Raw genomic sequence first — 26,378 nt, forward strand, 5'->3', positions numbered from 1 at the left:
TCTCACTTCACTCCACTGCTGCCTGTCATTGTCAATGAGAGCAGTAAGAACAACAAAATCATCTCCTTAGTCAACTGCCTCCTGCTAAACACCTTCTCAAAAAAAACAAACAATGGAGGAAGCCGTGTGCGAGGCCACTTTTTGTGTGATGTGTTTTAGGCTCTGTGGGAAACCAAATGGCTGCAGGTTGGAAGCCTTCGTGTTCAGAGATAAAAATCGGAGCAATTCAGTGGTATCTTTACAACACCGGTAAATGCTCTCTCGAGGGCAATGACTCAAACCTGTACATCCAGCTAAGAACTCTAACCTGCTCACCTCAGTCAGGCGAGCTTATGATATGACTTCACAGGGACCATCGCATGAAAAGCTGTCATCTCAGTCTCAGACTCTTCTTTCACCTTGCTTGAGGCTATACGCTTTATTTTGTCGAATGTTGATCCTGGTGGAATTGGACCGAACCAGAGACAGAACTTCATTTGTTATTGTTTTTTTTAACTGATGAGGTACTGCATGTGGGGCATGGGGAAAGCAGAATGTGCTAACCAAGCAGGTACAGGGTAACACATCCTAAGCAGCACCCTGCAAAGCCAGAAAAATTAGCACTTGTCACGTACTGCAGATAATCAGTGACACCATCATTCTTTATATCCAGAAATGCTGGAACAGCCTAACCACATATACAGCACTGCAGTCATGTGAGGGCTTTCAGCAACTTGACCCTATTGAAGGCAAATTCTCCATAGGAACATGCTGGTAAAATGTTAAACCTATAAACTACAGCATGTCTTCTTCAGCCTCCACCTTGAGCTGAGAGGTGGTGTTGAAAGACACATCCAAGAAACCTCGCAGATGACAGCAACCACCACTGTGGCAGATCTGATCAGATAAAATTAAGTAAATTGAGAGAAACTTATTGTTCTGGCTCTTAGCTTGAGAACAAGGAGGAACTGGCATTGATACCAACTTAGTATAGGTAAAAATCAATGCCCAAACCTTACCTCACTATCTTTAAGCCCTGAAATTAACTAGCCAGAATGCTCTTCAGGACAAAAAGAAGCTCTTAAATCTCCATCCACAGCATAAATGTGCTTGCAGTGCTTTCCCTGGGTGAAGAAGCCAACTCGGTTTCCAAGTCTCTCTCTCAACACCTCTGCCTTCCTGTAGCAAAGAAAAACACCAATAGCTGTGCTGTTCGACAGCTTATTTTAAGAACAACTCGTTATTTGCAGTCTATCCCACAGGTGTTTGATGGTAATAGCTTTTCAGAATTGCCCTTGCAGGCAGCCCGGGGGTGTAAAAATCTCTCATGCTAACAATCACAGGAACCATCCTCCCTCCTATTAGAATTGTCTCCCAACAATGGCTTATTCAATGCATGTATTTTTATCCTTAGGTTCAATGTGCTTTTATTCTTCCAGCCCCAACAAGGGTGACAAAAGTACCCAACTGCCTTATACCATGTTTTAAATGTGGATTTTCACAGGCTCAGGAATAATGATATTCTCTGCTTCTTCTGCTTTTCTTAAAAATCACAATGCTCTTAACACAAAATCTTATTCAGTGTCTGAGACTTGGGAAGCCCCATCTGTGTCAGAACCAAACTAAACCCAGAAATACTTCCTCAAACAGCAAATATTTAAGAGATAGTAATGCAAAAATCTGGAAAGTAGTTCAATCAAACATGCTGGAAGCAGATATCCAGCATGTCTTATTTTGTAAACCCATTCAAAGCTAATAATAATACTAGGAGTTAATTACTGGAGTCGTCATAAGCCAAAGCTCTCCCTGATGCGATATGGCACAGCTGTACCCATGCCCTGGATCTCTGCCTTAGCCATACCCTGGACCTCTGCAAGGCCATGATGGCTGACACCAGCTAATGTGACATCTCCACTCCTGTCAAGGGCTGAGATCTTTCAGAGGCAGAGTTCAAGGTTTACACTGAGTCTAACTCTGGACATACCTATATTCCTCATTTCTACTGCATTTTAAGCCAGGCATATTAACATTTCCATTTATCAGGTGATTGAAGCAATGCACACTGTGATAAAGGTACTGCTAAAGGACATTAGCTTTGACTTGAATCACCTTCAGGATAATTGCCAAGTTGGTTAATGAGTATAATTAGCATTAAGTATAATGACAGCTCAAACACGATACATCACATATGGGTTTAACAAAGCTTCAGTTTTACTGAAGCTGGCTGACTCAACCGCCTAGCCAAGCCCAAATCAGACAGTTCACGGGCAGTGTGACTGGCACTCACGGAAGCAGCTCTCCATCTAGCTCACCTTCATATACAGTAAAGCTACAACCTTCTCCAGCTATATGAAATTGCTTCATGGTATGGAAGCAAAACATGCCCCAAGCATTCAAAAACTTAAAACACTTGGCAGCCCCAAGCAATTACTGAGTTTATCACCTAAAGCAGAGCTCCTTGCATCAGGCTGTGTTCCATTTACTCCTCTTTGGAGCAGTTTCAGCTCTCCTTGCTCAAGCTGCCAGCATCTTTGACCTGCAAATCTTACAAGTAAACTGAGGTCAGGCTGTACCTTCCTAGAGCACAGCTGTGAGTGAGCGGGGCTGTGTGATAGCTTTGTCCTTGTTTCTAAGTCAGCTGGAGTGGAAGCTGGCAGGGCATGAAAAAGGATCATTCACAGCTTAAGGCTTAATTACGGGACTCGCATTGAACATAGATGCCTCATGCACAGCGGTGTATTTGAAGGAGAAAACGCACGACAACCTTAGAGCCAGTATGAAAATCCAGACAAGATGGTTTATTACCAGACAGGAACTTCATGAAGATAAGCACTAGATACTTCAAACAGTCATCTGACAGCTGTGGGTGCACGGTAGGCTTCCTACCACATTTTTATTGACATCCTATTTATGGATACAGTTTTTATTACCACAAACTATGCATACATATATGATTGCAGACAGACGTAAAACAAGCACATAAAATTTTATATATACTAACATAGTCATCTAGCCTAACCTGGGTGATTGAAGCTAAATGCTGAAATCAAAGAAGTCTGATTTTCTCGAAAGTGCTGAATAATCAGGAATACCCATAAAGCAAATGGCCAGGCAAAGTTGCTCACTATTTTTGAAAATAGTTCCTGTTTTCATCCAAGAAATGCCAGAAGACCCTAATGTATTCCGTTATTTCACTGGATGCTACATGTGAGCATAGACACATTAAACATTCACAGCTCACACAGGCAGGGTATAGAGCAGAGGCAGGAACCAGAACTTCTCCTACCTCTTCTTCAGAAGCTAACACAGCTGAAGATCAGAGAGAAAGCTATGCAGTCATAAGTGTCTAATGCCAGTGATTTAACTACAGAACACCCTTCTCCTACTTATCACCTACTACCAAAATCTCTTTGCAATCATGAGCATAGGAATCTGGCTTTAGAGATCCATCTCTGAAACATTACCAAGAAATACATAAATTCTTGCTGGATTACTGCCATACAGCAAGTCCTGAATCTATAGAGGTGAAACAGACTGGGACCTCTGTTGAAGCACAAGCTAGACAATCAAACAAGGGTGCAGAAGATGCTGCTGCCAGCATTTGTGAATTAAAACATACCCTAACAACCCAAACCCACAAAACCCCAAAAGCACCACCTAAAAGCTGAACAAGCAAGGAATGCTACTTACCCAGGAAGGCCATCTACCCAAGACGAGTACTTGCAACCACTGCAGATCTGTAGATGTTCATACAAGGGTGGTAAGCACTTTTGGAAAAGGCTTTGTTAACGCTTTTGCCCTTCAGAAAGCTCAAGCATGGCATGGGATTGGATGGGGTATGAACATTTGACAACAGAGAATGTCCAGTGTGAACAGGGCAGCAGGCAATGAGATACTGAGCAAGCAACTCTATTATGTTTTTTCCTTCTTACGTAAGCTGCTGCTTTTGCAGAGAGAAAGGCTGGCAATTTGGTCTGAATGGCCCTTCCTATAAACCTGTACCCTGCATGCTTGAGCAAGTGAACTCAGAGCAGACAGAGAAGGAATAAAGAAGTATCTGGACAAAGAAGCAGACTGGGTCAGAAGATATAGTGAGTCGAGGCTAAAGAGCTAGGGCACCAAAAGCAATTTGTTGGGTGTTCCTCATATAACCATATTATCAGTCACTCAGGCCCCACTCCAGCAAACACAGGTGAGGAACCTGCATCTTCCCCTTCATCCCTGCTCAGGTGCTGATGAGCACGGTCCAGGTAATTACTACAGCTTGATCCTCACTACCTCAGCTCTGTTCACGCTTCTCCCTCATCCATTTATTAACAACTCTAAGCCACAAGCATAGGCATACACAGGAAAACTGTTTGGTTTGTTCTACTCCAAGTCAACAGGAGAAAAACATTTTTGCAAATGCAAACTGCTACAGGAGGTGGTTTGAAAGAGACAGATGTTTTGTTAGCACTGCAGATGGTTTGGAAAATCCCCCATCACCACCTCAAAACTCTCACCCTTTTCCTTTCCAGGAGGACAGAAAACATGTTCTTTCCCCATAGTGTGCTCAGGCTGCACCCTTTCTTTTAAGGGAAAAGCCACAACCCCTGGAAGTTCATTAGCCTCCCCTTGATCTTCTCTCTGGGCAGTATCTGGATGGTGTTGCTCAGCTGCTGAGTTTCAAGGTTAGTGTGCCTCAGTCCTAAGTTTCTCCCAGAAAAATAGAGAATGAGGTGAAATGCTGATCCTGGAAACACCAGCCTTCTCCCACATGAACTCAACAACTTTATTCTGTTTATGAGGCTGACCTATCTCCACAACTGCTGAAAGAACTCTGGCTGGGCAAAAAGGCAGGAGGAGGCAAGAGGTGAAGGGGAGAGCTGCTCTTCCAGAGAAAAGAGGATGTGCAGGAAAAAGTAAGTTGCTTGGTCCATGTGACAGAGAAATCTGTTGGCCCTCTGCCTCGTGGAAGTAGGCTTGTACACTCTTCCAGCACTGATTCTCCATCTGTCTCCTACTCCATGCTCCTTGCCAGACCATTTCACAGCTTCATACAGCTTAAGGCCAGGAAACTGTTCATAAGGAATGGATGGTTTTAAATCACGCTTTGCACCATGGTACAGCATCACTCTGAAAGGCAGTTTTAATACTGCTTAAATATCTGATGGCAACCATGTCCGTACCTCTTGCTACCTCATGCTGCATGCTCAGCTTGAATGTCATAAGCATTGCTCTGTCTTTCTAAGCCTCTGATGGATATTTTTTCCCATTTCCTGATTTTTTTCCTGTCATCGGTTAGGTCTCTTTCTTCAATGGGTGACTAACAGCAAATACTATTAAAAAAGCTGCTGTCTGGCCATACAAAAAGTATAAGGAGAAAAAAAAAAAAAAAAAAAGCAAACAGATTTAACTAAAAAACGTGTATGTGCAAAAGAGAAAACCCATTTTCCCAAAGACTGCACTCTTTTCGGTCACAAACAGGAAACCTTCTCTCAAGAAAGGCAGGATTAGTCATTTAGTGCCTATGTCTGATTAAGCATTTCAACAGTCAGCAGTAAACAATTTCAAGTCAAGACTAGGTGACTACAGGAGACTTATGCCAGTTAAATTCTGGTCATGGAGCTCAGTTCAGGAGCCCATGGATGAAATTCCACATGCAATACACAAAGTCAGCCTTCAAGAGAGGGACGGAGAGATGGAAGAATACGGCATTAATTCACGGTACTATATATATCTTCATGTGCATTTCTTCTTCAAAGTGCTTTCCAAAACTAAGCTGCTGGGTCCACCCCAAAAGTCATTTAACTGTGTCTTTAACTCCACTTTGCTAAAGCTTAGAAAAAGCCACCTGCTAGAAAACAGGTACTTTTACACTTCTGTTTCCTGTCCAGATGTGAGAAATTGAATCATTAATCACTCAGAAAAAGTGGTTCAAAGCAGCATCAGGAAAACTTCATTAAAGTGATCAGAAAACTCCTTTCTGCAACCAGACAGAACTGAAAAGGTCACAACAAGACCTATTTGTCGTCTTTTTTCTCTGCATATTTTCTACCACTCTGGTCTTTCTTAAATACAATGAGAGGAAGCTACTGCAACAAACCATTGCACAGAAAACTTCAGGCTTGAAACCTTACGCACAGCACACTGCACCCACACAAAGCACAATGGAGACAGGTTTTGGATTTGCAGAAGTCCTGGTACAATCACAATTTCAACTCTTGGGAGTTCATTATCATCATCCTCTGTTCAGCATGGCAACACAGCCAGGAGTATTTCAGGACCATCGCTAAAGACTGTAGAGGACAAGGATTTCAAAGGGCATGCAGCTGGCTGGCTGAAGTACCACAGCTAAATATCCTGTACATTCATCTGTACCTCATCTGCCCTGAATTCATTCTGAATCAGCTGCCTAAGATACAATGACTGAAAGGATGATTTTGTTTGGCAACTATGGCGTTTGGAATATGGCAACTATGGCGTTTGGAATAATTTCATATCAATTCAGTATCTCCAGCTAGATACCTCTGGTAAAAGGCCAAATTTATACCTCACATAAACTACAGCAACTCCATTAATGGGGTTTGCATCAAAGAAATTACAGCCTTTAACTGTGGGGTCAAATTTAACCCATCCAAATAAGGTGTTGTTTTTTTTCTAAGCAGCATGTTAGCTACTGACTGATGTGATTTTACAGTAACAGGTGTGGCTTTGATTGCCACCTAGTTGAACTCATATGGTGGTTAAATATTAATTTGATTGCTGAAGTTCAGTTATAAGTCACACTGAAAAAGAAGAAAGGTTTCAACAGACAAAAATACAAGACAAACTGAGGCTGAGTAGGGAGGATTCATTAGTCACTTGAAGTCTGGCTCTGCTACTGGAGAAGCAACAACACATGGGTTGTCTTGGAGCATCCATACAGATGGAACTGATGAGTAACAGCAAAACCATTTGTTACACACAGCTCACTACTTGCTATTATAGTATTAGTGTAATGTAACTGAAGCTTGCTTTCTTGGTAGATACTTAAAACTATTACTAGCTTTGTCCTCCTTTTACTTTATTTTCCACTAAAGCTCTTTGAGGAGCAGCTTAAACAGATATTGTGTAGGCTCTCTACCTGTCATCTGCATGTTTGGGTTGGCTGCTGATAGCAAGGTCTGCTCACATTCCTGGAGGCACATTGATTTGGATATAGCAGACACATACAAATAACCTCCATGCAGGAACCAGCTGAAAAAAAAAATCCCTTCTGCTATCTTATTAATACATTCATTTTATTCTTCTCTTGTCAGGGAGAAAGTGTGCTCATTGTCCATCTCTTTGGCAAGCCTCCTGCCACCTTCCTGCCTCCTCCAGCATGGAAAATTGATATTCTAAAATAGGTCATTTTATTATGAAAATACATTTTCCAAGCAATATTCCCCTGAGGCTCTTCATATTAAGAGCATCTTCTGAACTGGATTAATACTGTTCTGCTATTTCCCAGTATCAAACACACATGTTTCTATGATAATGGCCAAGCATGGGCCAGCTGGAAGGAACTCACAAAGCAGAGCATTTAATACAAGAGTATTTCTGTGGGAAGTCTTCCAGGCTTTATGATAGGATATTATCTGATTTTATTGCACTGTGGGTAGTGTAAAGCAGCCCTATGACTTGAGGTTTGAATTGTTCTCTTTAAATTGACGTGTTCACTGAACCCAAACAGGAGGTAAAGACCCCTCTCCTCACTAAAGGGAAGACCATCTCTCTGTTCATTTCTATGCCTGCTGTATGCAGCATGAAACTGCTTGTCCCTTCCATTTCTTAGGCATCAAGCTAATCAAGACTTAAACAATCAATAAAAGCTGGATTAATCCCCAAGAAGCTAAATTAATGAAGTTCATCTTTCTGTAGTACTCATTTTTTAAAACTTTTCTCTGCACCTCCTGATAGAGCTTTGCTTGATTTCTCAGGAAATTAATGAACAGCTTTTATTCCTCAGGCATAGTCTGCAGTGCATCCTTATGCATTTCTAGCATCGTTAGCACATGGCCAAAACTGCAGGCTGAATTTAGCCCCATGAACCCTATGTTGTCAGGTATGAGGCAAACAGCAGAAATTCTGCAGAGTCCTAACCTGAAGTCACCACACCAGTGACTTCACATGGTCCTTCCAAGTCTATTCAGCCCTAGGCTGATGTAGGTGAAAGCACATTTGCAATTAGTAGTGCTTACACTTACTGCATGAGCAGGTTTGTTTGAAGGACTAGAGAGCAGGCAGGGGCCCAAAAACCTGGTCACTCTATTCTGCCATACCATGGGCTGGGATGAGCCTTCAAAATATCACCCTTTCTGTGAAAATGCCTTTGGTGCTGCAACTAATAATTGTCAAGTGTTACCACGGCTGTGTTTGTAATTGGGATAGCTGTCCCCACAAACTGGATGGAAATGGGGCCATTATTTTTCCAAGTACTGAAAAAGGGGATGTTGCAAGGCTACTGCTTAGCGTGGGCAGAAATCTGGGTTCCTATAAACCTATGCAGACCTTCATAGCCTGTTTACCAGCTTTTAACAGCTACTCCCTAATTATTAACCTTGAGGGGAGGATTAACATTTTCTTTTAATAAATATGGAGATGCCATAGTGTGATGCAGTGCTATAAAAGGTTCAGCACTTGTGAAACACCAGCCTTTTGGGGTGGAATAATTCTGTCATCTTGTTTTCATACAGGTCTTCTCAGAGTATCATCTTTCTGACAAATAGTTTATCATGTTACTTCTACCTACACCCCCCAGTATGCTTATATTTTATCATTTTCCTAATGACTCATCTCTAAAGCTAAGCATTTCAATTGTGTTAAGTTTTAACTGTGCGAAAATGATGCTTCAGAGGAAGGAGAGTGACATTAGTGATGGTGACCCTTTAGTTTAAATACTAAGGGCTGACTATCCTTCAGCATTTTCTAGCCTAAGGACTAGCTAACTCAACAGTCAGACTTCTTCTATGAGAGCTGAGCTGGGAAGATTTATAGGACTTTTACACCTTTCCTTTCTGAAGTCCAGACCTGGTGATATCTGGTTTATCCTCCAATGCCCAAGGGCATCTAGAAGCTGCTCTGAACTGTAGCTCCAGTAGTCTAAGAAAATGGGAATTTGCTAAAATGCAACAGTGACCTGTCCAATCATCATCTTTACTAGATTTTCTATCTAGTTCGTTACACTGACTTTCCAGATTTACTCTGCTCTTTGACCCTGCTTTTAGAAAAACTCCACAGTCAGAGGCCCTACAGAAAGGGAGGGACCATTCCCTGGGCACTCAGCCTAGACACTACTCTTCAGACTAAGATTCCACCAGCAACACACCAGAGATAAAGTACCAGTCCTTGGACTTCAAAATGTTTCAAAGTTTCTTTACTAAGGCAAAATGACTGCCCAAGAGTAGAAAAGTCACTTTCAGTCAGTCTGGCTTTATGTTAAGGGACTCTGCTCACACCTAAGCTGACAAAAGACCATGTTTCCCTCATACCAGAGACACCACACTCCAACACTACCCTCTACCAACAGGAACACTCCTCTCTTCCCAAGACCAAGTAAAATCAGATTAGTAACCAGTCTACTGTTCTTTTCCTTTTCTGTTCCGCTCAGAAGAGGAAAATCATCCATCTGAAACTTATGCCCAACCACATAACTAGTTTTATTTGTTTTGCCCAATCATTAATGAATTGACTCTTGTTTATGCAAAGTTAAGGTAACATCAGATCCTTTATTATCCCATGTTGGGAATTCCCACTGTTTCCACCAAAACTTTGACTGGCTTTCTCAGATTTCTAGTGATATTTCCATGGAGCAGCAGGTCTAGTCTTCCATGCGAAAAGGGGACCTGGAGCCACAAGAAAATTTCTGAATTAAATCTTCAGACTTCACTGTCATTATTTAGAAGCCATTGCTTTTTATAGTATCCTTTTAAGATTAGTCATAATGTATCATATTATTCACATCCTGTATTTGAATGTGTTGTCTTTTTGTATGAAGAGCAGTAAAATAATTACACAGCATCTTGTTTCATTTTGCCTTTTATTTTTTACTTCCCTTTCGAAAACTATGCTTTTTTTTTTTGCACATTAGCATCACTGGAAAAGAGAATTCCACCACTATAATACAATCTGTGGTCCCAATCACAGCAATCAATATTTCCCCAAAGGAAAATGACATAAGCATATGGAAAGCCTTCCTGTTCTACAGGACAAAACACTAAGTGGTGGTAATTGCATGATGATTGTGAAGAGCTAACAATATTAATTGCTATCATTGAGCTACAGCAGACTCTCAAGATACAGGTGTAACAAAGAACTCAAGCAAACACTGATTACTTTACCAGATTTTTAGAAACACCTCATCCATTTAGCAGAAAAAAAAGCTAAAAAAAAGGACAACTAATAAGATCTGCCTTTCTGAATCTGAATGTTGGTCATTACTTTCTGCCTGCGATTGGTATATTCTTTTTCAGACAATATAGATTCTTACCAAGCAACCTTTTCTACGCTAGTAAAACATATAGCTGTACTGAGGTAGCTTTGTTAGCTTTTGCCAGACTTTGCTAGACTACCAACCCTTCAGGAAACACTGCTCTTTCTCTCTCCCTGTGTGTGCATTAAGGTATAGGAGCAGCAAATGAGAGTGTATACATTATTACAATGTAACCACAATCTATGCATACACAGTATGAATGCTTTTAAACTTCACAATGCTGCTGCTTCTTGGATCTGAAGTTCACCTGTCTAGCAATGTCCTTCATATCTATTTTATCATAGTTGTATTTATTTCCTTACTAGTGACTGTGGGAGATTGCCTGAGAGAGGAAATGAGAAATACCTCCTAATGCACTCTCTCAGCAAACTATTTTCATCTCCAAAGCTAGACAACAGTGATGTAACTTAGCTTAGAAAATTACTTGTTACAACTTGCCAAGTGACACAAGCTTTGACTCTCAGCTCAGAGCAGGTCTCTACTATGTTACCTACAGGTACTAACAGTGTGTAAAGATGCTAATAGTACAGATACTAATAATCCAACAAAGCATTGGGGTGTCTGATCGTGTCCCCCTTGATTAACTTCTCTTTGTCCTTCTAAGAGAACTACTTTCAGGGGGGGAAAGCAGTCAAGGAAGTGAACAAACCCAACTGTTATTACCATGTTTTACTAATGTATAATAAATATAGTTAAATGAAAGTAATGGGAGTTGCTAACTGCTACAGGCACAGATTCAATAGATACTGACTCTTGTTCCCGGATCATTAAAAAACACCCCCAAAACCAAAACAACAGGATGTCCCTGTATGTCTGTTTGACAGTGGCTGTGGTAACAGCTTCCATACCTGCCACTAAGTTTTGTAACACAAGATCATTGAATTAAAGATGTGGGGAGAAAAAAGAAGAATTCAAGCTGTTCTCTGTGGACACGCCTGTAGCACCCTCATAGAAGCTTTTACAGCAATTCACTATAATATTTCTGATTGTAATCAATCTTCCCCCCACTTGTTTTCCTCAAGTACATGTGTCCACTGCTGACAGAGTGGGATAAAAGGTGTTACACTGGCTCTTAATTGTTACTCCTTTGGTGCCCACCTTTCCCTTCACTTCTCTTCCCTACACCCTGCATGAAGTTGCAAACGGTGGTGGTGTGTTTTTTCTCCCATTTACTCAGTGTGCAGACACCTCTGCCCTTTTGGGTCTGCGGCCAATTTACAAACACAAATTCTGAGCCATCAACTCAAAGAAACAAAATTGATCAACTTTAGTAAGCAACTGATCATCTGTGATTAAATTTTTAATCAGTACAAGTCTTTGTTCCTATAGAACTGCCACTGAGTTCAAAGTCCATGTATAATAAAATAGACATACCTAGTCCCTTTATACAGTTGTGCTATTTGCAGAATTAAACTGTGCTCAGATCTCACTCAAAAGCTTTTCCTACTGGAAAGCGATTTAATTTCATTCAGAACATACCCAGAATTTGTTTTTACCCAATAAATATTATCAGTCTTTGTTTTGTTCTGACTCTCAAGAGGGTGATATTTACCTAAACGATCCAACATGCAAGTCCAAATAGGGGATTAGTTTAGACATCTTGTTACATGGTATCAAGGCTTACAATTAGGCAACCAATCTGTGAATAAGAAGCAATCCTGGGTTACTTGTTATATTTCTCATATTCCATAATAATATCAGAGTACTGCCAGTAACAATGCAACTGATTTTAAAGAATTTTGCACAAACAGAATCAGTTCATAACCCTGTAGGGCAGGTATGAAAGTTTTATCAGCTACAAAGTCATTACATGCCCTCAGATAATATCAGCTCTTAATCCAGGATTGCTCTTAAATCCTCAAAGGCAACAGGTTCAGCCTACATCACACCTCTGCTTTTAATGTGGGAGTCGTAAATTACAAAATGATGCAGTGCTAGAAACACAGTAGTACAAGGTACAACATTTTGCTCTGTAGCTGTAAGACTACATGCAGCTTGCTTTTTACTCCTCCTTCAGAGACAATTGCACAAACAAATCAGAGGCAGGATGTTCTTAATATAATCAGGTTCTCCTTAGCTTCAGCTGCATCTGAAGGAGGGAATTGATGTTAAAAATAAAGGTGTCAGTAACAGTTGTAGAACCTAAATCTGACAAATTTACTACTGCCAACATACTGTGCTAACAAAATCTGCCTAACGCTAACCTGGCACTCGCTGTATAGTCTTCATATGACACTAAGTTTGAGACCCCAAAATTCTACTTTCTGTCTCTCCTGGCCTTGTAAGATTAACTAACAGCTACTGTTCTTAATGCTGGGCTGACTCTGAATTGGCATTATGACTCAAAATATGTAAGTTTTGGGACCAGTCACCCTATGGAAACATATGCACGCTCTTCTGATCGCAAAAGGAATTGAATACGCAACCTTGAGAAAGGAAAGCGCATGTTGCGGGAAAAAAAAAAATCCAGAGAGATGAGCCCATTTTGGGGAGGAAAAGCTCAGTTTGAATGGAAGTAGGAAAGACACCTTCCAGGTAATAAAATTTCATGTTGGGGGGAGCATATACAATTATATAAATAAGAAACAATTCCCAAGATGCTGACACCAGCCTATAGAAAATTCACCATAATTCTAGAGCTCACAGGGTTACTCTGTTCAATCAGATCAGATATTTGAGCTCAGTAATGATTTTAGTACCTTTTAAAGCACCACTGCTTTTTCACCACTGTTTATACTTAACCCATTACTTCTATACTTACTGCAATCTTTTCCATACACATTTTCAGAGCCTTGAAAAGAAAACAGAAAAATCCTTGTGAAATTTCAGAAAAGCTCACTGTCCTGACACTTAAGTTATTACACAATCAGAATGTACTCCTTAATTTTAACAGTTCAAAGACAATTAGGTCATTCTCAAGGCTGGAACCTGCTGTCTTCATTCATGCAGATAAACCTTATACACAAGGCTCATCACTCCACTTACTTCATGGGATGGTCTGCATCTACAAGGGAGGTCTTTGATTTTTGGACCTCTTACATCACTCTCCCTCAACGTGCATTACAGTCATAGACAGGATAAGTCACAGTGGTTACAACCTCCCACCCCCCAAAAAAAATATCCCAAAACAACCAAATCTCAACAACCCTAACAAAAAAAGTACCCACTTCCAAGACCTGTATTATTTTGTACCCTCTGCCACAGCAGGTGCCTTCGAACTACTGAAATCTCATCTTTTCAGTCCCCTTTGAGCTGCTACATGCTACTGGAAAACTTGATAATATCCTGCCAAACCCACTCACCTCTGGCCCTTACTCTTGAACACTGTGCTTTCTAAAGAGCTATAAATCCAGGCTTAAGCACACTCCAGAGTAAGCAAAGCTCACAAAATTCAAGTTAAAGAATCTCAGCATAATGACAATATATGTATCAGCCTAGACATCATACTCATCAGTTGGATTTGCAGTTCTGTAAAACAGGAAAGCAAATCTCTCTCTCACCACCACTTGGAGGCACAGCAGAATGAAAGCAGTTACAAAACCAATTCACTCTAATGGGCACTTTCAGTTTGCAGTTTCTACATTACTCAGTATAACTTACTCCTGAGTAAACTACAAATAACTTTAAGGTCATCTGGAGAGAATACTAGCAAGAAGGAGGAAGATGTTTTTAGCACAGTGGTCCCAGGAAAAAACTCAGCTGACTTCTAGAGAGAGAAACACCAGAGTTCTATTGTAATTCCTGAGCTGCAGATTCTCTGGAAGTGAAGTGATAGGAGAATGAGGGAAAAATCCACTTAAGATAGGCACATCCAAAGTTAAGCATATAGCATTTACTTATAATATAGCATTATAATTATAACAGTAAGCATTTAATTTAAATGCCCCTTTCAGGACAGGCAGCCAGCATGTGAGAAAACCCCAGCCTGCAAAGAAACAGAGGGATCACTGCATGCAACTAACAGAAAGAACATCAGTTCCCACCGTGTAGCCGTGGGAAAGAAAAGTTTGTACCACTGGGTGAATAGACAGGGGAATACTGAACACGAGGTTATTATCTCTGCACGTGACATTAGCAAGAGCCTTCCTGGAATCCACTGTGCAGCGTCGGTGGCCAGTGAGGAAAACAGTGGGGGCTTGGAAAAGAGCAGCAGAGCTCTGGGTTTCTCCTGGGGAATGCATTGGCATTCCAGGGAGAGACCAAAGGAACCCTATTTATCTCAAAGTTAAGTGGCTATTTAATTACTGCCTTTAAATACTTGAGCAGAGAAAGACGATCTGAAACTAGACAGCTATTTAATCTGACAAAGATATTACAAGATCCAGTAGCTAGAAGATGAAGTCAGAAAAGTTCAAAAAGGAAAAAAGATGCCAACATTTAACAACGAGATTAACAATCAGAGCCAATTATCCAGGAATGCAGTAAATTCCCCATCGTTGGGACTCATTAAACCAAAACTGTTTGAAGAGGCTGGTGGGCCATACCCTCGACTCACTGGAGAATAGTCTAGGCTTTATACTATGGAAGAGTTTAGACTACGGGATTATAATAATTCCTTATGACTCTAACAAATCCACCAGCAGCATTGTTATCTTCTCCCAAGAGAAAAAGAAGGGTGAAGGAAATAAGAGTTAATGGAGCCTAGGCCTCTGTGGGGCACGAAAGGCAGGTTCAGTGCGGATAACACGAGTTGCAGAGTGGGAGCTGGCAATAGCATCCGTAGTTTTGTCACCAGCTTCAGCAGGAAAAGGACAAGGCCCACCGGGGTTTTGTGACCGGCCCTATCGCCCCAAGCCAGGTTGCTCCGCGCCTCTCGTCTAGCCAACCGGCAGTGCGGGTCTGACACGGGCGAGCATCACCCGGCACGTAGTTACTCGACTGCAATATCCCGGCTCGCACCCCTAGCGGGCCACGGTCCGACTCTCAGCGCAGCACCCCCGAGAGCCCCATGTTTCCGCACCCCGGTCAGGGGGCACATGGGTGCCCCCGCACCTCTGTCCCCGCCCGGCTTCTCCCAGAGAGGTGGCGGGGCGGGCCCCAGGGGAGACCCCTTCTCCGAGAGCCCCGCGGCGGGGGGCCCTCAGGGGCACCTTCCGCGCTGCGACACCGCGGCCACCGACACGTTGCCGTGGCGACCACGCCGCGCATCCCCCAGCCTGTCCGGCCGCAGCCCCCCGACCCGGTGGGAGCACCTTATTACAATTACTGTTACAATCACTACCTTAAGTTTTCCGCGCTCTCGGACATTTGGGAGGCAAACCCGCTTCCAAGCGCCGGTAAAGAGGATTAGAGAGGCCTCCTCTGGGCTGACCCGGCCCGGTCGCCTCCAGCCCCGGGTGCCCGCTCGGCGGGGCGGCCGCAACCCACACCGCTGCGGAGCGGGGCCGGCTCCTCGAGGAGCGCGCCGGGCTCGGTCCAGCACACCCGGTAAGGCGAGGCCGCCCCCTGCCCCACCGTGCCCCGGGCACCTGTCCGCGCACCCACCGCGCTCCTCCCCGGCGCCAAATAAACTTGCTGTGCGAGTGTGTATGTGCCGGGAGGTTCTCACGACCCAACCGCCTCCCCCTCGCGCCTTACCTCCGCGGCAGCGCCCGGGGAGCCGCGGGCACGCCGCCGCCGCGGGCAGAGATGACCTTGCGGAGAAATTCATCATCCGGGCAGGAAAACAAGCCCTTCCTCGGGGTGTGCAGCTACGGGAGGAGGGCGGGCGAAGGGAGGGAAGAGGGAGGGCTCCGCGGGGGTGGCCCTCCTCGCCGCGGGGGGCAGGAGGGAGGCGATTTGTGCCGACTACTAAGAAGGAGCAGGAGGCTCGGTCAGAGCGGCCCCGGGCAGCCCCCGCCGCCGCCCGGAGAGCCGCACCGAGCGGATGCTGGCGCCTCACTGGCGCTCGCAGCTGCGGCGGCGGTGGCTGGCAGGGGACGCGGGGAGTGCCCGGGCTGCAGCGCTGAGCCGAGCTGGGCTCCACCCCGCGGCCGCAGGGACAGACTCCGAGCCGTGCCCTGTCGCTGTCACCCCGCCGCAAGTCCTCCCAAATGCGGAGGGCGCGGGCACGTACCTGCTTCCAGGGAGGCACTTCCAGCTGACGGTAGCCCCACCTCAGGCCTCGCCTGGCTCTTATAGCCCGGGAGATGGAGGCTTCTGCTCAGCCTCATGCTCCTGATGGAGGACGGGAGCTCTCGGCCCCCGCGACAGCCCCCCGAGAGAGCTCAGCAGTCGCGCCAGAGCCCCGACGTTGCGCCGGGGCTTGCTCTGCATCGCCTCCTCTGCCCGCCGGTTCTGTCCAGCTCCCAAACCAAAACTACATGCTAAACCGCTTCACGGCAGAAGAGCACATCCCAAACCCCCTAATTCCGTCCACCTTGCTAGTCCTGCATGTGTCAGCTGGGGAAGCGCGCCTACAGATCGCCAGCTAGGCACCTACTGAGTCCTCTGCTTGCGGGGTTGTACAAATCTGCATGGGGAATTGCAGTGCATGCAAATGCGGATCAGCTCTTGTTACGCTTTGAATTTGGATTGTTTTTGACAGGCAAATTTGGCTTCCTGTATGAAGCACTGCTTTGTTTGCCGGCAAAAGAAAAAAAAAAAAAAAAGATCGAATCAAAAATATTAGCAGCAAAGGACATTTTGGGTTAGGACTCTTAATTGTCTGGAAATCTTTGATCTAATTTCTGTTAATTCCCACCAGTGTGGAATTTTATCTCTCTCTTTTGCAATCACAGGAAATGGTTCTGCAGTGCCCTGAGATTCAAGTCAAGTACAGGGTTTTAACTGGGAAGATTTTAACTCTTCTACCTTCCTTTAGGGGATAAATAGGCATAAATAAGAGCAGGATTTCCAAAACTATAGGGCAGGCTGTGAGGAGAAGTGTTGCAATATGGAAAAGATAAAGGGGGGGGAAAAAAAAAGAACAATTGACCTAAGAAGACCTAAGAGGACCTGAGAAAATATTTTTTACCTCTAATCGTCATGAATATCAATGAATCATATTCCCTTAATTAATATGAATGGACCCATATTTCATTCATTGCTCTGCAGAACACCCTCAGGCTCAGTTATTGATCCTAAATCTCTTTGACTCGTGGGTTAAGTAATCATGAAAAGGTCTTGTATTTCCTACCCTGGCATATGGAATTTCTTCCCCAACAGTGGCCACGAAGATCAGCATGTATTTATGTAATAGCCATTCCTGAATGTGACTTTCTGACAGTCGTTTAACCATGGAAAATTTTAGAGGTATTTTCAATATTCACCAACAATAACCACTTTTTCACACTTGCCAAAACCAAATCAACTCTTAAGAGCCTGGACATCCTAAGCACGAAGGAACCTCATTGGAGGGGGGGAAGGGGATGGGGGGAGAGTGGAGAGAGCAGCAAACATTGTCAGGAAAGGGAAATTTACAGTTCCTGGTAGCTCTTTACTTCGTTGTTCTCTTCACAATCTTGCTGCTTTTTTGGTGTTCTATAGAGGCTGGTCCTCACCCTGCTCATGTCTGAGTCAGGAATACAAGGTCAGGTTGGCAGTCAGTGTTCAGCTCCTTATAGTTTCTCTGCTAAATGACCCATTTTTAAAGAAACATTACTAAACTTCCTTGAATTAATCCTGCTGCCATTAACATTACTACTGTGAGACTTCCCCTTTTCTTGACAAAGAAGAAGAAAGGCTGGATGATGCAATTTCCTTTTGTCAGTGATTGTACTTTCATGAAGAGGTGGCTGTAGGCACTTACAGACCACTGCTGCAAAGACTTCATGGGATCCCAGGGGCTGCTCAGCAAGGGACAGTTACAATTAGTGTAGTTTTCCTAAACTTTCCTACACATAAGATTCCTCATCTAGATTCTTAAAGGAGACCGTTTCTGTTAACAATACCCTCCTTAGCCTGAGATACTAAAATCACAGTCTTGGCATTCAGTTAAGCAGTTAATTCTGAAAGCTGGCCAAGCTTCTTGTGCCCTTTAATGTAGCTTTAACATCCCACTGCCATCTTTTTCTTTCTGCCCCTTTCTCCCCATGTCCAAATCACTGAAAAATATTAAAGCTATTCCCTTTGACAGCACCCTTTCTTGCCCAGGAAGAAATAACCTGACACAGAAAGGTGAGAATCAGGCTTGTTTCCAGGCAGCCCTTATTTGGCTCTGAAACCATTTGCAAAGTGAGGCATTTCAGTTGGTTTAGTATTTATAGCAAATACTTTCCTCTTCTTTGGAAATCAACTTTGAGATTAACTGAAGTGGAAACATGGTAGGATTTTCAAAGGCATTTAAGAGAGGCAGTTGACCATTTACCCTCAAAAGTCACAGCAATAAGAGTCCTTTGTATTCAGCTGGAAAAGGTGGGAGAATTTTCCATGGGCTATTGTGCCTTTCCTATTTTAGGGTTGTGAAGCACCTTCAGAGCATGTGGAGTACTCAGTCCCAGCATCTGCAGGAAAAGAGCAACTGTAGTTCTCGGGCAAAAAAGAGATGGGTTAGGAGCTTTGTTTACTCCAAGCCCTTCCATGCCCATGCACTTCAAAACTGGTGCCTGAATGATTTCCTGCCAAGTTCAGGTAAATATTTTTTTCTGTCTGTACAGCATTCCTGGGAATGCCCATGCTGCTCTGAGCAGTCATAGCTGAGCACTGGGTCTATTTCTTACCATCTCATGGACAAGGAAATCCAAGAGGAATGAAGACAGTAATATGACTGAAATAAATATTTTCAACTAATAATCTCTTCCCCATGCCCAGTGGGGCATGGATGCTTTTGTTTCAAAATGCAATGATGCCCTAGGAAATCTAAGAGGAGATGTCAAAGAAACTCAGGTAACTGCAGAACTTTTTTAAGGTGATGAAGTGCACACGTACATTCAGGGCATGGCCACTTTATTGATGAACTCATGTACCTGTTTTTTCTCCTCCTACATCCTTTTCCCTGGACCATATCCTATCATAGAATGGTTTCATTTTGTAGATCATGCAATATTGATATTAAAGATCTCTTAACAATTTTCTAAACGCTGTTATGAGCTTTGAACTCCACTAGCTGCTTTCCTGATAAAGAAGCCATCACATCTCAATATATCAATGTGTCACTATACCAATGCAAAACAGATATTTAGATATTCTGTTTTATTTACCTGATTTTTAACTCATTTGCTTAATCACCTGTGAGGTGTGGCAAATTGACTACTGTTTTTCCCCATCCTTTTGTTTGCTTCAGTCTCCAGCCATATATATTTGTTCTATGATGACTTTTTGTAGGTATTAATGAAGAAAAGCATTCATACTGGGGTCAGCACATAGATGGTCTTTTAGCTTTAAGTGCCATGCTCAGCACTTAGTAAAGTCAACAGAACATGCTTTAAATTGTGTGCATAGGTCTCAATAATATCATGAATACTCAAGAACTAAACCTTTTTAACTTGCTAGTATTGATCAGGGTGAAACCAGAAGTTTAACCGTAGAGAGATTATCTTCTGATATTTATTAGGCCAGAGCTCAGGCAACAGGAGCCTGGATTTTCTAAGAGCTGTTGAAATACAATTAACCATCATAAATGACCACCACACTTCTGCAGTGTCTTTGAAGACTCCTGTAGAATGTTTTAAAATCTCATCATCAAACTATATCAACAGCTGGCTAAATTCACTGGAGCTGAAAAATAATAGAGCCAGATGAGTTTTTTAAATGAAGAGTTGAGCAGATGTGTTGGCCTAACCTAGCATAGGTTCATTTACTTCAGCAGCAATACATAAATTTACATTGGTGTGGGTTAGGCCTGTTATTTATTGCACTGCTTCTACCGTATTTCTTAATGTATTTTTAGTTTTGATTACTTTGACATCAAATTTGCTTTTTTTTAAAATGCTGAATCTTTCATGTCTTCTTTAGGAAAATGAGTTAAGAATGCTTCAAAAGTAAATAAAAGCAAAACTTCTCAGGCAAAACTCTAGCTGAAGATTGAGCTGAAAAGAACAATGATGAACTTGTGAATACAGTCTTTAACGTTTATAGTTTTGTGAAGGCACTTGCACCTTTGCTTCCCGTTAATGTGAAAAACAAGTGAATGACTGGATGAACACATTAGTTTGGGACTGGGAGCTGAGCCAAAAAAGATACAAGTCCTCTGGCATGGGAGCTGCGGTGAGCAGCTGTACTACCATTAGGGACAAATGTATCAAGGAAGAAAACCATATATGAGGTGATGTGATGTGTGTGATTTGTGATCATGCACTTCCCGTACAACCAGCAGAGCAGAGCAAACGTTCGTTCCACATGTTACACAGCACCTCCCTCTCCCTTTACTTCTCTCATACCTAATGGGGTGTACTGGGCATCTCACAAATGGATGTGGTATTCAGCCACAGTAATAACACTCCTGGATCATTAGACTGGGGCTGATAACACAGTTTATGGCTAGAAGAATAGGTTCTGTTGGTCATATTTCCTTTAAGAATGTTTCCCTTAAACATTATGGTTTTTATAAAAATACTAAAATAAAATACAATACAATAAAATAAAATCAGGTATAAAGAAAACTGCATGAAACAAATAGTATGCCACTGTGAGTGAACTCAGTATTTGGGGTGTTTTTCTGTTTCACAATGATTCAAACTTGCTATGAATCCATACACTAGCTGCTGTACCTCAGGCAGCTATGTAAAATTTCAGTTGAAAACATGTAAGGATGTGAATTTCCACAGCACTGTGAAAATATCTTTGGCCCTCACCATGCATCTTTTAACAATTTTTGCTTCTAAATGTGCTGTGAAGGTCCTCATGGGGAACTTCAACCACCCCAATTGGCACAGGAGGGACAACACAATAAGGTATAGGCAATCCTGGAGGTTCTTGGATAGAATCAACTTCTTCACCCAAGTGACAAAGAAGTCCATGGGCCCTGGCGGGATGCACCCACAACTGCAAGGGTAGCTGAATTGTGTCACTGTAAGGTTACTCTCAATTGTCTTCAAATGATCATGGCAACTGGGAGAAATACGTGAAGACTGGAGGAAAAGTCATTTGTATCGTCAACAAGAGCAAGAAGAAGGGCCCAGGCTAGTCAGCCTCAGCTCAGTCCTTGGGAGGTGATGGAGCAGCTAATCCTGGAAACTGTTCTGGGCACATGAAGGATCAGAAAGTCATAGGAGTAACCAAGGCGAAGATGTGCTTGACCAACTTTGATAAACTTCTATGGTGAAATGACTGGACTGGTAGATGAGGAGACAGCAGTGATTATTTTTTACCTACACTTCAGGAAGGCTTTCAACACTGACTTCCTTAAGGTCCTCATAGGGAAGCTGATGAAGTATGGGCTGGTTGAGAAGTGAGTTGGACTGAATAGTGGCTGAATGGCCCTGTCGACAGGGTGGTGATCATTTGCAGGAAGTCTAGTTGTAGGCTAGTCACTAGTGGTATACCCCAGGGGTGAAGACAGGGTTAAACATCCTCATTCATGATCTGGATGATGGGGCAGAGTGCACCCTCAGCAACTTTGCTGATGACATAGACCTGGTAGGAGTGGCTGATACGCCAGAGGGTTGTGCTGCCATCCAGAGGCACATCAACAGGCTGGAGAAATGGGGTAACAGGTACCTGAAGCACTTCAGCAAGAGGAAGCGCAAAGCTCTGTGCCTGGGGAGGAACAACCCCAGGGACTGGTACATGCTGAGACTGACCAACTAGAAGGCAGCTTTGCTGGTAGGGTGACCAAACACTGGCACAGTTGCCCAGAGAGGCTGTGGAGCCTCCATCCTTGGAGGTATTCAAAACCAGTGTAGATATGGTCCCTGGCAACCTACTATAGAGGGCCCTACTTGGGCAGTGGGGTTGGACCAGATAACTTCTAGAAGTGCCTTCCAATCTCTAGTAGTCTATGATTCTGTGATTCCTTTGGTATGATGGGAACCTTTGGTTAATATGTTGTGACACTTACGTTTTCACCCTTAGTGTCTATGTAGTGCATTTGGGTATGATTAATCTCACATTCTGCTATTCCCATTCAACAAATATTCTATATATTCATTACTGTGATTCCACATGTGAAACAGGCCACACAAAAAAATAACCTTTTCCTTTCTCAACAAATTAAAAGAAACCATTTGATGAGTCAATAATTTATACTGTTTACCTCCTTTTATGTCAACAACAGAGATCTGGATCAACACATAATCATAATGATTATAGACATAATGGGCTGATTTATTACGTACTCACCACATGGTATTCTGGTGCATATTCAACTGTAATGATGTCAAATAATATGACTGGAAAACCTATCTGCTCAGAAAACCACTGCATTCCGTGAACAATAAACTGAGCTAATGCAGACACATGGGGTCTCTGGATTCAGAGCCCTTTCTCTACTTAAATGATATTGACTCTGGGTATCAAAAGCCTTTGATATTTGTAGGATTTCATGAAAAAAGAAAATAAGCCAGGGATTCTTTTAAGGAGTGGTTGTTAGTGCTGAAGGTAAATGTAAATGAAGTGCTCTCCCAATACAGGTCTCTGATATGGGGCCGCTCTATAGCTTGTGTATTTGCACTGAGTTTAAGTAACTCTTTGTTCCAATTGCAAGTCTAGTTCTGCCTACTTCTTTGGCTGTTTAACATGTTACTCCAGAGTGGAACATCATTTGGCATAGCAACCACAGCTACTTTGGACATTTACACATTTCACCCCACAAGACAAGAACTTCTCCTCATGCTACCAAAATAATTCCCTGGACCACTACCAAGGATGTTTATGTCTCACTGTTGTGTTCCCGATGATGCAGATTTTCATGCTAATTCATACAACTGACGAGATGAAAAGCAGATGTAATAAGTACTGCAAGGCGAGTAGATAAATGGTGAATAGGTGTAAGCATGAAGAATAAGCACCATGAACAGTAGAAAGTGGAGATGAAAAGAAGTGGAGCAGAGGCTCTTGTTTAAATATAAAGAATGTAAAAAAGCCAATATTAACTACATACAAAGAAAAACTACATATACCATAGGTCAGTCTAAACCTGATGTGCCTACCTCCAAAAAAACCCCAAACAAGCACCCCCCCCCCCCCCCCACCTGGAATTAAATCACCTGTCAATATGATCTCTAAATACATCAGTACTGCATTGGAACAGAAAACCTTACATTCACTCCAGGGAGCTGATAAAAATCAGGTGCTTCTGTTTCCTGCATGTATTCACTAATTTTCACCAGAATCCTACTGCCATATGATATCAACTATCTGTGATGCAACTGTGCATTGTGAAGTAACATTACTGGTTATCATCTTTATATTTGCCTGGGCACCTAACATTCCTGAATTCTGTATTAAAAAAAGCTTGTTTTGCCTTTTTTGCTGCTTTTATTAGTGTGGAATTAACTATCTCCTCTTGATCAAATCAACTGATTTTACAGTTCCTCAATCTAAAGTATGTCAGGCCTCATCTTCTGTTTCTCAGGGTTATTTTCTGTTTAAGCTTTCATGCATGCTGTAAACAGTTTAGTCCATTCACACTGGACATCCTCATCTACAGACTCAGCCAGCCTTGTCCAGAGGGCTGCCTGAATGGCCATGCTACACCTTTCCTGTGGACTCCTCCAGAGCAAGGGTCACCATGGAGCTTACACTGGCTTAGTTTCACATGAGTGGACAAGATTTGCCTGAGAGTTTCTCCCTACCTCTCTGTAAGTCTTTTTGCTAGGCTGATTTTCCATTAAAGCCCTTGGTTGCTACAAGGGCCATCCAGACTCCGTCACTAACAGCAAGGAGATGATTCATTCAAGCTAGGACTGAACTGATTCACTTGGGATATGCACAAGGCCCATTCTATATGATTTCACCTTTTCTGTGACCTGTAAACCTTGGGAAAGCATTTTGAGATGGGCTTTCTGCAGTATAGACTGTCACTGATTCCAGTCAAGTTCTACTGAAAACCATGTCCGTTTTGGCTGTTGGTGAATTGCATTAGGGGCAGCAGCACAAAGGACTTTGTCTGCATGTTTTTTGAAGACGTTTTTCCTCTGGAGTCTGGGACATCCCTCCAGAACAAGAGCTAGTCAAGGTTCAGTGATTCATGGGTAGATCAGAAGATACCTGTCCACAGCTGCAGAGCAAGATTACATTTTCCTGTCATTCCTAAGGAAATGTACAGATACCAAAAATTGTCTTTGAGTTCAACACAACTGACACTGAAGTTTCTAAGCAATTTCTTATTGATTTCAGCAGACAAGGCAAAGATAATGGAATAAGTCAGAGATGGCAGATGAACAAATGTTTTACTATCCTTTTAAAGTCAGCATCCATTAAAACAATTTCAGAAAAGCCTGATCATTTCTTTGAGCAAAAAAAATCTTCAGACACCTGTTAAAGAGGTAAAAGGGGCAGGCAGAAAGAGCTGAAACTTATTCTAATAATTTAATATTATCTTGCTTACTGATAACATTTGAATGGTGTTCAGCATGGGAAAAAATAATTTAGCGTCTACATCTAATGCTAATTTAATGTCACATTGCTTTATGACAAGAGCTTTGATTAATTAGCAGCATTCTGAACTTGGAAACTGTTGGTCTGTGAGTTAAGCTCAGCTCTAGAAGGTCGCTAATTTAAAACCCACTAAGAGTTGTTATTTGTTTTCCATATATTCCTCTAGAATTCACTCTGAAGAAAATGCACTCAGCAGGTATATATTACCAGGAGCAACAACCACACATCCTTCGCATTGACCACATGTGCTAGATTGCACATCGCTACACAGAGCTAAGGAGCCCGCACCCTCAGTGTCATTTTGGGACTCGCAGTCTTTGTTATCTAAGAATGTATTGGATAAGTAGCGTTAGGAGTGAATGCATGAATGAATGAATGAACATGCATTTGGGCCAATTTGCAAAACTAAACTGCAATCTAGCAGTGTGACTTCCTATACTTCATAGTACTGTGACTATCTGTATACTAGGTGAAACGTTAGCTGTGATGTTTGATGTGTGTTGTGGCATTTTTCCTTTCCATGAAAGTTCAGTTTAATTACTGCTATGGCAAGATTCGAAGAATAACGAAAAGAGAGAAAGCAAGACACTACTCTCCCATATTCAGAATGTGTTAAAACATTCAAAACAAGTCAAAATGAGATGCTCAGAGCAGCATCCCCCTTTTATCCCATGTCAGGGCCAACTACAAAACATCCCCTTTCCATTGGTCAAACCCTCCTCTTCCAATTCCGTCCCAATCTGTCATTTGCCTGCCTGAGTCCAGTCACCTCCTCTGTCTTTTTTCTCTAGAACTGGTATAATATGAGGCATCTTCTACTAGGGAAGATGTTCTAACCTCCTCTTTTGAGTAGTATTGAAACTTTTCTTAACAGATGTTAATTTCTTGCCATGAATGTAAATGCACTTTACAGTGTAGCTTACTAGCTAAAGTCCTAAAAGCAACAAACATTAATTCTTATGATGTACCTGACAAAAAAACCCCACTGTATGTGAATTTTGTTACATTGGTCTCAGGAAGCATTGTAGACATTAATCAAGAAAGGTTCTTGCAATTGTGCTTAGGTACTAATAGTGGTGAAAACTCCCAAAATTCCAGAAAGAGATGATATCATAGAGAATACATCACCTAGAATACACAAGCTTAAATCTCCCTTTCCTTTACTCCCTTACTATCATTAGTTGTCATTTTTCTTAGTTGAATATAAAGTACTAGAGTATGCAGCACTAAGCAGCACTTGCCAACAACATCAACACTGAACCACTAGCACATTAAGACCAAATCCAAACCAAAACCACCCCTCAAGCCCTCTTGTTCCCCAACAAAACTGTAAAATAGAAACAAATTACCTAGGTGGCTATCTGAGAGGCTGAATACTTTACAACAGATTTTTTAAAGATGCTCTCATGGGCCTTACTATGTTCTACAAATTAGTCACCAGAACATT

At 42.4% G+C, this 26,378-nt stretch overlaps 1 protein-coding gene and 1 long non-coding RNA gene across 5 annotated transcripts in view; one reads left to right on the forward strand and one right to left on the reverse strand.

Annotated features, from left to right (window-relative positions):
* GPRIN3 (GPRIN family member 3) overlaps positions 1-16,924 on the reverse strand; it is a 35,882-nt gene extending 18,958 nt beyond the window's left edge. Inside the window, exons 1-2 of one of the 4 annotated variants that reach the window (XM_062637603.1) lie at positions 16,052-16,467; positions 3,670-3,716 (exon numbers count right to left, since the gene is read on the reverse strand). The gene's annotated coding sequence lies outside the window, so the exon portion shown is untranslated. Of the gene's footprint in view, positions 1-998; positions 1,066-3,669; positions 3,717-16,051; positions 16,468-16,529 lie in introns of those variants that run through there. The other 3 variants (XM_062637602.1, XM_062637601.1, XM_062637604.1) reach the window with 3 other exon arrangements.
* Positions 16,925-17,840: 916 nt separating this feature from the next.
* Positions 17,841-20,979, forward strand: LOC134173451 (uncharacterized). The gene is made up of 2 exons (XR_009968259.1): positions 17,841-19,024; positions 20,348-20,979. It is a non-coding gene; the product is annotated as an uncharacterized LOC134173451 (long non-coding RNA).
* Positions 20,980-26,378: the final 5,399 nt, after the last annotated feature.

This window comes from Pezoporus occidentalis, unplaced genomic scaffold (genome assembly GCF_034315485.1).
Source record: "Pezoporus occidentalis ecotype Australia unplaced genomic scaffold, CSIRO_AGI_Poc_V1 ctg53, whole genome shotgun sequence".
Classification (NCBI taxonomy): Eukaryota; Metazoa; Chordata; class Aves; order Psittaciformes; family Psittacidae; genus Pezoporus; species Pezoporus occidentalis.